Here is a 12533-nt window from a genome sequence, read left to right as displayed (position 1 = left end):
TGTTCTATTGCTGGTTACCTGGGAGAAGAGGCCACCCCCCACCTGGCTACAGCCTCCCTTCAGGTAGTTGTAGACAGTAATAAGATCACCCCTGAGCCTCCTCTTCTCCAGGCTAAACACCCCCAGCTCCCTCAACCCCTCCTCATAGGATTTGTGCTCCAGGCCCCTCACCAGCTTTGTTGCCCTTCTCTGGACATGTTCCAGCACCTCAACATCCTTCTTGAATTGAGGGGCCCAGAACTGGACACAGTACTCAAGGTGTGGCCTGACCAGTGCTGAGTACAGGGGAAGAATAACCTCCCTTGTCCTACTGGCCACAGTAGGTGGGTGGTGGCATCCAGTCAAAGCCACTGTGCTGTTTCCCAAGTCCATTTTAAAAACAGCTTCTCCTCCTTTCAACCTCCTAAAAACGTTTGGGGAGTGATTGTATACAAATGAGACTTTGGATTCTGCCAGTGGAGAATGGAAGCTGTAAGATTTTGGTATGTTTCATACAGATTAAAGCAAAGGTGCATTCGTGATGGTTTGGGTGTTCCCCACCACCCCACACCTTGGAAAATCACCCAGGCTAGACTCAACCAGGCTGGAAGTTAAGGAATGAAGCTTTATATTCACAGCTCAGCACAAGATACAAGCAGAGAGTTACAACAGTTACAGCTACAGACAGGGATATACAAGATAAAGGTAATACAGAAACACAACAGCCCTGCCAGAAACCAGAGTGCCCAGGAGGGGCTCCCAACCACCCTTCCACCTTCCCCCCTACCCCTCAACCTTACCCAAGATCTTGCCTTATGTTTAAGGTAGTGTGGAGGGCCAGCCAGGGAGGTTAGGAAGCAGGTGGGTTAATCACAGAGATGGCAGGTTAGGGGAGAGAGAGATGCAGCCCAAAGCCCAGAGAGCAACTGCGTTATCTGTATTTACATTCTTGTTCTTACACATCTCAGCAAGCCTATGAGTGCAGCAGACATCAGCATTTGTTTCCCTTTCACAGCCTGTGACCTTGTTCTTCTCACCAAAACATTCTAGCTAGCTTCACACTAGCACAGCAGTCTTGAAGCAGCCAGTTCTAAATGATTTTGTTTTGTGTTTGCCAGTTTGAGTTTCCTTTGGATTTCTTTGTTTTTCCTCAGCTCTTCAGGGATCTCTCTTATTTCTTCATCATTTTACATCTGCACATTACAACTCCTTCACCTGTTACAATTCACCCACAGTCCTCTCTGGAATACTGCTGTCTTTCTGTCACCTGCAAGCTTGAGCTGTAAAAGTGTTTTTCTGAGACAAGGTTTCTTCCTATTTTCTACAGTTGCATTCTCTTTTTGATTGCAATGCCACAAATCCAGAACAGTTACACTGGAAGCCACGAAGCAGTGAGGGAATCTGGAGCAACAATGAGGGAATCTGGTGTGCCCCAGGGATCACTGCTGGGCCCAGTCCTGTTTAGTATCTTCATTGGTGATCTAGGCAAGGGGATTGAGTCCTCTATCAGTAGATATGCAGATGACACCAAGTTGGGAGCAGGTGTGGAGCTGTTAGAGGGCAGGAGGGCTCTGAAGAGTGACCTGGGCAGGCTGCACAGATGGACACAGTCCAACACCAGAAGTTTTTAACAAGGCCAAGGGCAGGGTTCTACATTTTGGCCACAACAACCCCAGGCAGTGCTACAGGCTGGGGCCAGAATGGCTGAGAGCAGCCAAACAGAGAGGGACCTGGGGGTGCTGGTAGGTAGTAGCTGAACATGAACCAGCCAAGATGGCCAGTGGCATCCTGGGCTCGCTCAGCAGCAGTGTGGGCAGCAGGGCAGGGGAGGTTCTTCTGCCCCTGTGCTCAGCACTGCTCAGGCCACACCTTGAGTGCTGTGTCCAGTTCTGGGCTCCTCAATTCAAGAGAGATGTTGAGGTGCTGGAAGGTGTTGAGAGAAGGGCAACAAGGCTGGGGAGGGGCCTGGAGCACAGCCCTGTGAGGAGAGGCTGAGGGAGCTGGGGGTGTGCAGCCTGCAGAAGAGGAGGCTCAGGGCAGAGCTCATTGCCCTCTACAACTACCTGAAGGGAGGCTGTAGCCAGGTGGGGTTGGGCTCTTCTGCCAGGCAAGCAGCAACAGAACAAGGGGACACAGACTCAAACTGCACCAGGGCAGGTTCAGGCTGGAAGTTAGGAGGAAGTTGTTGTCAGAGAGAGTGATTGGCATTGGAATGGGCTGCCCAGGGAGGTGGTGGAGTCACCGTCCCTGGAGGTGTTGAAGAGGAGGCTGAATGAGGCACTTAGTGCTATGGGTTGGTTAATTAAAAGGGTTAGGTGCTGTGTCCAGCAGATCAAGGGAGGTTCTCAGCTTCCAACACCTGGAATATTGCATCTGTTCCTGGGCACCCCAGTTCAAGAGGGACAGAGATCTACTTGAGAGTCCAGTGGAGAGCTACAGGGATGGCTGAGGAACTGGAGCACTGCCTCATGAGGAAAGGCTGAGAGACCTGAGACTGCTTAGTGTGGAGAGGAGACTGAGTGGGAGCCTAATAAATGTGCATAATAGATGAGGTCTGGGTGTCAAGATGGAAGGGACAGCCTCTGCTCACTTTTGCCTGTGATAGAACAAGGGGCAATGGATGCAAACTGCAGCACACAAAGTTCACCTCAACATGAGGAAGAACTTCTTTCCTGTAGGGGTCACAGGGCACTGGCACAGGCTGCCCAGAGAGGTTGTGGAGCTTCCTTCTCCGGAGGCTTTCAAAACCTGTCTGGATGTGTTCCTGTGCAACCTGTGCTACATTATGTGGTCCTGCTCTGGAGGGGGTGTTGGACTCCATGACCTCCAGAGGTCCCTTCTAATCCCTAACATCCTGTGATTAATAAGTAGTCTCTGTGTGTGCAAGCCAGAAGTTTTCTTACTAACTTGGAGGCAGACACAGCCTTTAGGCTTAGTATTTCAGGTGTCTGCAAAGCCTCCCCCTGGCTGCGTGCAGATGGTCAGAAGTGCAACATGACCATCAGGCACCGACCCCTTCTGTGTCTGTGTAGTCAATGGACACAGAGATGTGTTCAGGACCTCTGCTGCATCTGGAGGAGTTGAGCAGACATGGCTAGAGTCATGTCTAGTGTCTGTAGGAGGGCAAGAAACAGTCTCCTGACATACTCTCTGCAGCTGAATGTATACAGCTCCAGGCTGCACAGTGAGTGGCTGGAGAGCAGCTCTGAGGAGAGGGACTTGGGGGTACTGCTGGAGGAGAAGCTCAACAGGAGCCAGCAGTGTGCACTTGCAGCCCAGAAAGCCAACAAGAGCCTGGGCTGCAGCAGCAGAAGTGTGGCCAGCAGGGCCAGGGAGGGGATTCTCCCCCTCTGCTCTGCTCTGCTGAGACCCCACCTGGAGTACTGCATCCAGTTCTGGAGCCCCCATTACAAGAAGGGTGTGGAGATGCTGGAGTGTGTCCAGAGCAGGGCCAGGAGGATGCTCAGAGGGCTGCAGCAGCTCTGCTGTGAGCACAGCCTGAAAGAGTTGGGGCTGTGCAGTCTGCAGAACAGGAGGCTCTGAGGTGACCTTCTTGTGGCCTTCCAGGATCTGAAGGGGGCCACAAAAAATCTGGGGAGGGACTTTTTAGGCTGTGAGGGAGTGCCAGGACTGGGGGGAATGGAGCAAAGCTGGAGGTGGGGAGAGTCAGGTGGAGGTGAGGAGGAAGTTGTTGAGCATGAGAGTGGTGAGAGGCTGGAATGGGTTGCCCAGGGAGGTGGTTGAGGCCCCATGGCTGGAGGTGTTTAAGGCCAGGCTGGCTGAGGCTGTATGCAGCCTGCTCTAGGGTAGGGTGTCCCTGGGCATGGCAGGGGGATTGGAACTGGCTGATCTTGTGGTCCCTTCCAACCCTGACTGGTTCTATGACTGTATGAGTAACTAAAATGAGGTGGAATGAGCCTGGGCCATATTCCCAACAATATACTTCACGGGAAGTTGATTGTGTGTTGTGGGAATTAACTGCCAGCTTCCAAAGGTGGATCATGTCAGACTGAAGTCTAAAGCTAGTTTTCTGTTTGGGCAGTGGCTCTAGCTGTCAGAAATTGGCTGATTTCCAGTACAAGGAGTTTATGATCTGGAAAACCAGTTCTTCTGTGAAGGTATGATCCATGTTGTGAGCCTCTCGGTGATTCTCAGGAGCTCTCTCAGTATTTTTTCCATCCTTTCTTTCACCCTTTGTGAAGAGTTGAGTGGACAAACTCCTTTCCTGTGTTTAAAATGTCTAGCTGTGTTTGGGAGCAGGGCTGTCCATGTAAGTGACATCATGGGGCTCACAGGTGTATGCAGAGATGCTGTGATAACAGCAACAGACTGCGTTTCATAATGTGACCCTTTTTTCACTCAGCACCACAGCCAGGTGGGGTTGGGCTCTTCTTGCAGGCAAGCAGCAACAGAAGAAGGGGACACAGTCTCAAGCTGTGCTAGGGGAGGTCTAGGCTGGGTGTTAGGAAGAAGCTGTTGGCAGAGAGAGTGATTGGCATTGGAATGGGCTGCCCAGGGAGGTGGTGGAGTCTCTGTGCCTGGAAGTGTTGAAGCAAAGCCTGGCTGGGGCACTTAGTGCCATGGTCTGGTTGATTGGCTAGGGCTGGGTGCTAGGTTGGGCTGTGTGAGCTTGGAGCACTCTTCCAACCTGCTTGATTCTATGAGATATATTTATAGTATGTGAGCAGGTGGAGTGAGAGGGAATTAGAGCTGCTTGAGAGAGTCCAGTGCAGAGCCACACAGATGATGGAGCAGCTCTGTTAGGAGGAGAGGCTGAAGCAGCTGGGGCTGTGCTGCTTGGGGAAGAGGGGACTGAGAAGTGTCCTCATCAGTGTTTATAAATGGGTAAAGGTGAGTGCCAGGAGGCTGGAGCCAGGCTCTGCTGGGTGATGCCCAGGGACAGCACAAGGGGCACTGGGTGGAATCTGAGGCAGAGGAAGTTTCATGTAAACATGAGGAGGAATTTTTCCCTGTGAGGGTGACAGAGCCCTGGCACAGGCTGCCCAGGGGGGTTGTGGAGTCTCTCTCTGTGGAGATATTCAAAACCCACCTGGGTGTGTTCCTGTGTGATCTGGTCTAGGAGATCCTGCTCTGGCAGGGAGGTTGGACTGGACGAGCTTTGGAGGTCCCTTCCAGCCCCTGACATTCTGTGATTCACCTTTCAGCAAGAACCAGAGTAAAGAGTTGGGTTGTGTTTCCTTTGTTTCTCTCAGGCATGCCTCCCTCCAGCTGTAGGGGCAAGTGTTGAGGGTCTCCATTCCTTTGGAAGGTCTGGCTGCTCCTTCCGTGGTTGGTGTGTTACGTAGTCTGAGTTGTAACGAGTGAGTGCTGCCATTTGGGCCTGCTCTAACCTAGCAGGAGGAAAAGATACAGCAGTATTCAACCCAAGATGAAAATACAAGGAAAGTCCTGCCTAATTTAGGACTCCTTTTGTATGATTGGGAATCAGCATTACCTGCTGCAGGGTCTGGAGCTGTTTGTACCTCCTAAGAACGCCAGTGGTGTGGTTTCTGGGTTGGCACTAATGTGTTTCCTTTCAGAGTAGTATCTGATCCCCACACTTGATATGTTTGCCTTTGGGAGCCTCTTTTCATTAAATGGGAAATGATAAAGCTCATGGCTCTCAAAAAGGGCAGAAGAGAATGTCAATATAAAAATCCCTGGGCTTCAGGAAGATAAAGTTCAGTGAAGGCAGGAATAGGAGATAAGGTCTCACATGGAGACAAACCTAGAGAGGAAAAGGGAGTTAAGGAATAAGCCCAAACTGTGTCAGCAGCAAAGCCATTCAATAGTCCAAGTGCAGAGTGTGGTGGAGGGGCAGCAGCCCCAAAACTGAGGCCTCCCTATGCCTCTACATGCCTGGACATGTTCTTCTGCCAGGACCCATGGCAGAAAACAGGTTGTGTAACACACACCCCCAGCCCGTGTACCCCTGGGGTCTGCCCAGGTAACCCCCTATTGGGAGGGTCCAGGCAAACAGCTACTGCCTATTAAGGTAAGGTTTGGCTTACTGCCAGCCTGATTGGTCACTTTAGATGGCCAAAAGAGCCACGAATCTCGGCTCAGGGTCTATAAAGAGGAGTGCAAAGCTGCACCACGTGTTCAGGGAGTTCAGAGTGTCCAGAGGTTCAAGCTCAGCTCTCTGATCCACATAGCACCACCCTGCTACCCTGACCTGCTTGCATGGCCTAGACACAGAGTCAGGCCCTTACTCACTTGCAAGCACTACTGAGGCTCAGCCCTCTTGCATTGATCTCAAGGCACAGTTAAGCTGTCTGCAAACCCTTTGAGCAGCAGAGTGCCTGCACACCTGCACTTGGTACATGTATGGGGAGCTGAGAGCCCCCTGCCTAAGCCTAGAGCAGCCACACACTGGCTGCTATCCTGCATTTATCTATGGAGCTCAAGTCTCCCTGCAGCCTGGCATAGACCCTGCTTGCCAGCTGCCCTGTAAGCCTGGAGAATCCAGGCTCAGCAGACCTGCCAGACTGTCTGCTAACCTACAAACACAGCCTGCTAGCTGTGAGACAACTGTGCCAGAGACTGCATGGACAAATCCTGCTCCTGCACCTGGAAACCCTGCCAGCTGATCATCCCTGGACATGGCATCCAGAAGCAGCAGCAGCACTGAGGCAGAGACCACACCAGGGGAGAAGGTCAGAGAAATCCTGTTTACCCCAGAAACTGGGAACCCTTATCATTCCCTGCAACCTGGGACAGATTCCAGCCTCACCAAGACCCAAATACTGGGCACTGCTGTGACACCATCCTGGGAGGGTGATTAATGATTAATACTTAAGAGCAACAGATCTAAGCAAGCTTTAATTCCTTTGTAATATAAGTTACCTCTGTCTTAAGAGCAGACACAGTTTCAGCCCCTGCTGGGCAGACAGCATAGTTGTTAAGAGGCATTAAGCCTAAGGGAATCTTTCTCTCTGTCTATAGTTGTTGATAATTTGATAATTCCATTTAGTAATCCAATCCCTGTAAATATATCCCAGCTGTTTTCATAACCTTGCACAAAGAACTTGATTACATAGTGGTTGGGGGTGGTACAGATTTGTAAATATTAATTTTAATAAATAATTTAATAAACATTTAATACCACCTCAAATTAATCTCTCACCTCCCCCTAACAGAGGAGGAATAAGAGAAACCCCCTCCACGACAAGAGACTGTAACCAGGCTTGTACTGTGCATACTGTGGCATCCATATGTGCATTCCAGTTGCTTATTGCATTCTACTGTACAACTGCAGTGCCTTTCTTTAGTATTTATTCTGCACCATTAATATGTGCTCAAGCTCCAGCCCTTGGGCCATGTATCATGTTTGTGTAGCTTTAAATACTGTGCATGATTTTTTCTTCTCTGGTGCTCCTTACTTTGACTATTTTGTTTTCCTATGGCTGGACTAGCACAGAAAATCAAGTTTGATCTGTTTTCCTATGCTGATGGAGTTAATCCCTGCAAACACTGTGATTGCCATTGCTCATCCCTAAGCAGCGTGTTGCATGTGCATCAGTTGGTAACAAGCTATGCAAAAGCTACCATAATGCCTAGCACAGAGGTGATAATCGTTGTGTTTGGAGCTATACTGCACTGCTTGGAGCTAGACTAGTTGGAACAGAATGTGGCAGCCTAGTTTGAGCCATCTGTCTTCCTTCTGTAGTCATATGGTTTGATGAGAAGCAGTTGTCTTTACTGTGTGCTTGCAGCACCTCATCAGAGAGAGAAATATGCCAAGGTGTAGGTGTGGTACTGAGTGAAAGCCTGGCAGGGAAATCATACCCAGAGAGCAGATCCAAGTGGTTTGTTGCTGAAAGGGGTGAACATTTTGAGGAAGTTCTATCCTAGGATAGAATTGGTCTGATATTTTCAATCATAACCTGGGTGAAAGAGAGTATGCTGACTAAGCAAAGCCTGGATGGGGCCCTCAGTGCCATGGTCTGGTTGATTGGCCAGGGCTGGGTGCTAGGCTGGACTGGCTGAGCTTGGAGGTCTCTTCCAACCTGCTTAATTCTACGATTCAAATGTAATAATACTAATTACTGCTATTCCTTCCTCCTACTGTACACACAAACTGAAAGGTGGGGGGGAGTAATGATGTCATAATGATTCTGTAAATTGGGTCATTCTTGTAAGAGACAGAGTGAGGAAAAAGGGGCTTTTTGAAGACAAAAGTTTAAAAACCAGACTCCAATAAAGACAGAGCTCCAAGTGTAAGCCATCAGCTGTTGTCAGCTGCACAAACATAGGCAGGGGATTGTTGGCTAGAGAGATCTTCAGAAAAAGGTTTGGGGTTTACAGTAAACCACAAAGGACTGATGGAAAGCACTGATGTTATTTGAACTAGAAGAGGCAATATCACACAGTATCACAGTATCACCAAGGTTGGAAGAGACCTCACAGATCATCAAGTCCAACCCTTTACCACAGTGCCCAAGGCTAGACCATGTGGAATAGTCTACAGATCACAGGATGTCAGGGGTTGGGAGAGACTCAAAATGATCATTGAGTCTGGAGCAGGACCACACAATTTAGCTCAGGTCACACAGGAACACATCCAGACAGGACTTGAAAGGCTCCAGAGAAGGAGACTGCACAACCTCTCTGGGCAGCCTGTGCCAGGGCTCTGGGACCCTTACAGTGAAGAAGTTCCCCCTTGTGCTGAGCTGGAACCTCCTGTGCTGCAGCTTCCATCCATTGTTTCTTGTCTATACCAGAGAGCAGTGAGCAGAGCCTGTCCCCTCTGCTCCTGACCCCCAGCCCTCAGGTGTTTATAAACATTGATTCAATCCCCTCTCAGTCTTCTCCAGACTAAGCAGCCCCAGGTCTCTCAGCCTCTCCTCATCAGGAAGTGCTCCAGTCCCCTCATCATTCTTTCAGCCCTCTGCTGGACCCTCTCCAGCAGATCCATGAGACCACGAGATGAGCACAGAACTGGCTTGATGGCTGCACCCAGAGAGTGGCTGTCAATGGCTCCATGGCCAAGTCCAGGCCAATAGCATGTGGAGTCCCTCAGGGATCAGTCCTGGCACCAGTCTTGTTTGACATCTTTGTGAGTGCCATGGACAGAGGCACTGAGTGCAGCCTCAGCAAATTTGCTGACCACACCAAGCTGTGTGGTGCAGCAGCCAGGCTGGAGGGCAGGATCCATCCAGAAGGACCTGGACAGGCTGCAGAGGTGGGCACAAGCCAAGCTCAGGAGGTTCAACAAGACCAAGTGCAAGGTCCTGCAGCTGGGTCAGGGCAATCCCAAGCACAACTCCAGGCTGGGCAGAGAGTGGCTGGAGAGCAGCCCTGAGGAGAGGGACTTGGGGGTGCTGGTGGAGGAGAAGCTCAACAGGAGGCAGCAGTGTGCACTTGCAGCCCAGAAAGCCAAGCAGAGCCTGGGCTGCATCAGCAGAAGTGTGGCCAGCAGGGCCAGGGAGGTGATTCTCCCCCTCTGCTGTGCTCTGCTGAGACCCCACCTGGAGTACTGCATCCAGTTCTGGAGCCTCCATTACAAGAAGGGTGTGGAGATGCTGGAGTGTGTCCAGAGCAGGGCCAGGAGGATGCTGAGAGGCTGCAGCAGCTCTGCTGTGAGCACAGACTGAAAGAGTTGGGGCTGTGCAGGCTGGAGCAGAGGAGGCTCCCAGGTGACCTTCTTGTGGCCTTCCATTATGTAAAAGAGGCTACAAAAAATCTGGGGAGGGACTTTTTAGGCTATCAGGGTGTGACAGGACTGGGGGGAATGGAGTGAAGCTGGAGATATGGAGAGTCAGGTGGAGGTGAGGAGGAAGTTGTTGAGCAGGAGAGTGGTGAGAGGCTGGAATGGGTTGCCCAGGGAGGTGGTTGAGGCCCCATGGCTGGAGGTGTTTCAGGCCAGGCTGGCTGAGGCTGTGGGCAACCTGCTCTAGGGTAGGGTGTCCCTGGGCATGGCAGAGGAGTTGGAACTGGCTGCTCCTTGTGGTCCCTTCCAACCTGCCTGATTCTATGGTTCTATGATCCCTGCCCTCTTATTCTGTGGAGCCCCAAACTGAAAGCAGTAGTCAAAATGAGGACTCCCCAGGGCAGAGCAGAGTGGGAGGAGAACCACCCTGGATCTGCTGCTTTAAAAGCTGCTGCCAGAAGTAAAGGCAGAGTCTGTTGCTCTGAGCATGGCAGGTGTGACAAGAGCCAGCACCAAACAGTGACAGTTTCAATAAACAGAGCTGTTACCTCTTGAGCACAGACTGAGTGAGTGGTTAAATTGTGCAGCCTCTGTTATTAAAGTTCTTTAAAGCCAGACCAGGCATTCTGAGCCTTCTTAGGTGCCTTTGCTGTTTGATGGTGGGTTTTTTTTTCCTTTTTTTGCCAGCCCTGGGTGCCTAAGAACTTCTGGGTAAAGAAGCATGGAGTGCAAAAATCATTTTTACTACTGCAGTTCAAGGATTTAAAAACACAGGCAGAAAGTAGAATGATAGAATGGTTTAGGCTGGAAGGGACCTCAAAGCTCAGCCAGTTCCAACCCCCTGCCATAGGCAGGGACACCTCCCACTAGAACAGGTTGCTCAAGGCCTCATCCAGCCTGGCCCAGAACACCTCCAGGGAGGTTGTGGAGCACAGAATCACCCAATGTGATCTTTGATCACATTCTGTGATCCTGTGCTCTACAACCTCCCAGGGCAACCTGTGCCAGTGTCTCACCACCCTTGCTGCAAACAACTTCTTCCTAACATCCAGTTTAAATCTCCCCTCTGTCAGTTCAAACCCATTCCCCCTTATCCTGTCATTAGTCAATAGTCCCTCCACAGCCCTCCTGTAGCCCCCTTTCAGACATTGCAAGGCCACTCCAAGGTCTCCCCAAAGCCTTCTCTTCTCCAGGCTGCACAGCCCCAACTCTCTCAGCCTGTGCTCAGAGCAGAGCTGCTGCAGCCCTCTCAGCATCTTGGTGGCCTCCTCTGCACTGGCTCCAACACTTCCATGTCCTGCTTGTGCTGGGGGCTCCAGACCTGCACCCAGGACTGCAGGTGGGGTGTGAGGAGAGCAGAGCCAAGGGGCAGAATCCCCTCCCTTGCCCTGCTGCCCACACTGCTCTTGCTGCAGCCCAGCACAGGGTTGTGTCTGGCTGCACTCACACTGCAGGCTCCTGTGGAGCTTTTCATCAGCCCAGACTCCCAGGTCCTGTTCCTCAGGGCTGCTCTCAGCCATTCCCCACCCAGCCTGGAGCTGTGCTTGGGATTGCACTGACCCAGGTGCAGGACCTTACACTTGGCCTTGTTGAATGCCATGAGGTTGGCCTGGGCACACCTCTGCAGCCTGTCCAGGTCCCTCTGGATGGATTCCTGCTCTCTAGCAAGTGAACTGTGCCACACAGCTTGGTGCCATCTGCAGCCTTGTAGAAGCTAGACTCAGTTCCTCTGTCCATATCACTGACAGAGCTGTTACACAGCACTGGTGCCAGAATTGATTTAGGAGAATTGTCTTCCAGTTACCCAAAATTTGTGTCATAAAAGCTGTTTGTCTGGGTTCCTTCTAGAGTACAGGGAGAGAGACATTGGAGGTCTCTTCCAACCTGCTTGATTCTATGAATAGGTTTTGCCCAAAGACAGACATCTAGAATAGGTGGCACTTGATAAGGAATTTCAGTAGAGAGGTCCTCACTGCAGAGAAAGCCTAAATGACTCCTAGGGCACATGCTGACAGCTTGGTAGATGACCTGAAGGAGATGTGGTAAGTCTTGCTTCACTTTAACATCAGTTGGATTGCTGGTACCAGAAATGCTGCTAGTGAGTGCTCACCATCCCAACTGTGGAAGATCTGGATTTGCAGTTGGTAGGCATTAGAATTCTCCACTGTTTGCCTTGTGAATGTCTCAGAAAGGAAATGGCTGGCAGCAGGAATGTGAGCAAAATGCTCTCACTGGCCTAGGTTTAGGGTGGGGAAAAGAAGCACCTCTGATGCAATATCAGGATTGGGTCTGGTTATGCAAGGACATAACTTGGACATAACAAGGTTCATGCTCTTGCTTGCACAGAAGAGAGTGCAGTTTTTGGCTCTTCTTTTACGCTGCCCCCAAGGCTGCCACCTCTGTTTCAGTAGAATCACAGAATCAAACAGGTTGGAGGAGACCTCCAAGCTCAGCCAGCCCAACCTAGCACCCAGCCCTGGCCAATCAACCAGACCATGGCACTAAATGCCTCATCCAGGCTTGGCTTCAACACCTCCAGGGACAATGACTCCACCACCTCCCTGGGCAGCCCATTCCAATGCCAATCACTTTCTCTGCCAACAACTTCCTCCTAACATCCAGCCCAGACCTCCTCTGGCACAACTTGAGACTGTGTCCCTTGTCCTGTTGCTGCTTACCTGGCAGAAGAGCCCAACCCCACCTGGCTATAGCCTCCCTTTAGGTAGTTGTAGACAGCAATGAGCTCTGCCCTGAGCCTCCTCTTCTGCAGGCTGCACACCCCCAGCTCCCTCAGCCTCTCCTCATAGGGTTTGTGCTCCAGGTCTTTCACCAGTTTCATCACCCTTCTCTGGACACCTTCCAACACCTCAACATCTCTCATGAATTGAGGAGCCCAGAACTG

At 51.0% G+C, this 12533-nt stretch overlaps 1 protein-coding gene across 3 annotated transcripts in view; it reads left to right on the top strand.

Moving 5' to 3' along the window:
* Window positions 1-12533, top strand: part of GADL1 (glutamate decarboxylase like 1) — a 120952-nt gene that overhangs the window by 46905 nt on the left and 61514 nt on the right. The gene's annotated exons all lie outside the window — the stretch shown is intronic.

The sequence above is a fragment of the Pogoniulus pusillus genome, chromosome 32 (genome assembly GCF_015220805.1).
Source record: "Pogoniulus pusillus isolate bPogPus1 chromosome 32, bPogPus1.pri, whole genome shotgun sequence".
Taxonomy (NCBI): Eukaryota; Metazoa; Chordata; class Aves; order Piciformes; family Lybiidae; genus Pogoniulus; species Pogoniulus pusillus.
The sequence above is the reverse complement of the archived record's forward strand: the minus strand, read 5'-3'. Positions and strand labels throughout refer to the sequence as shown.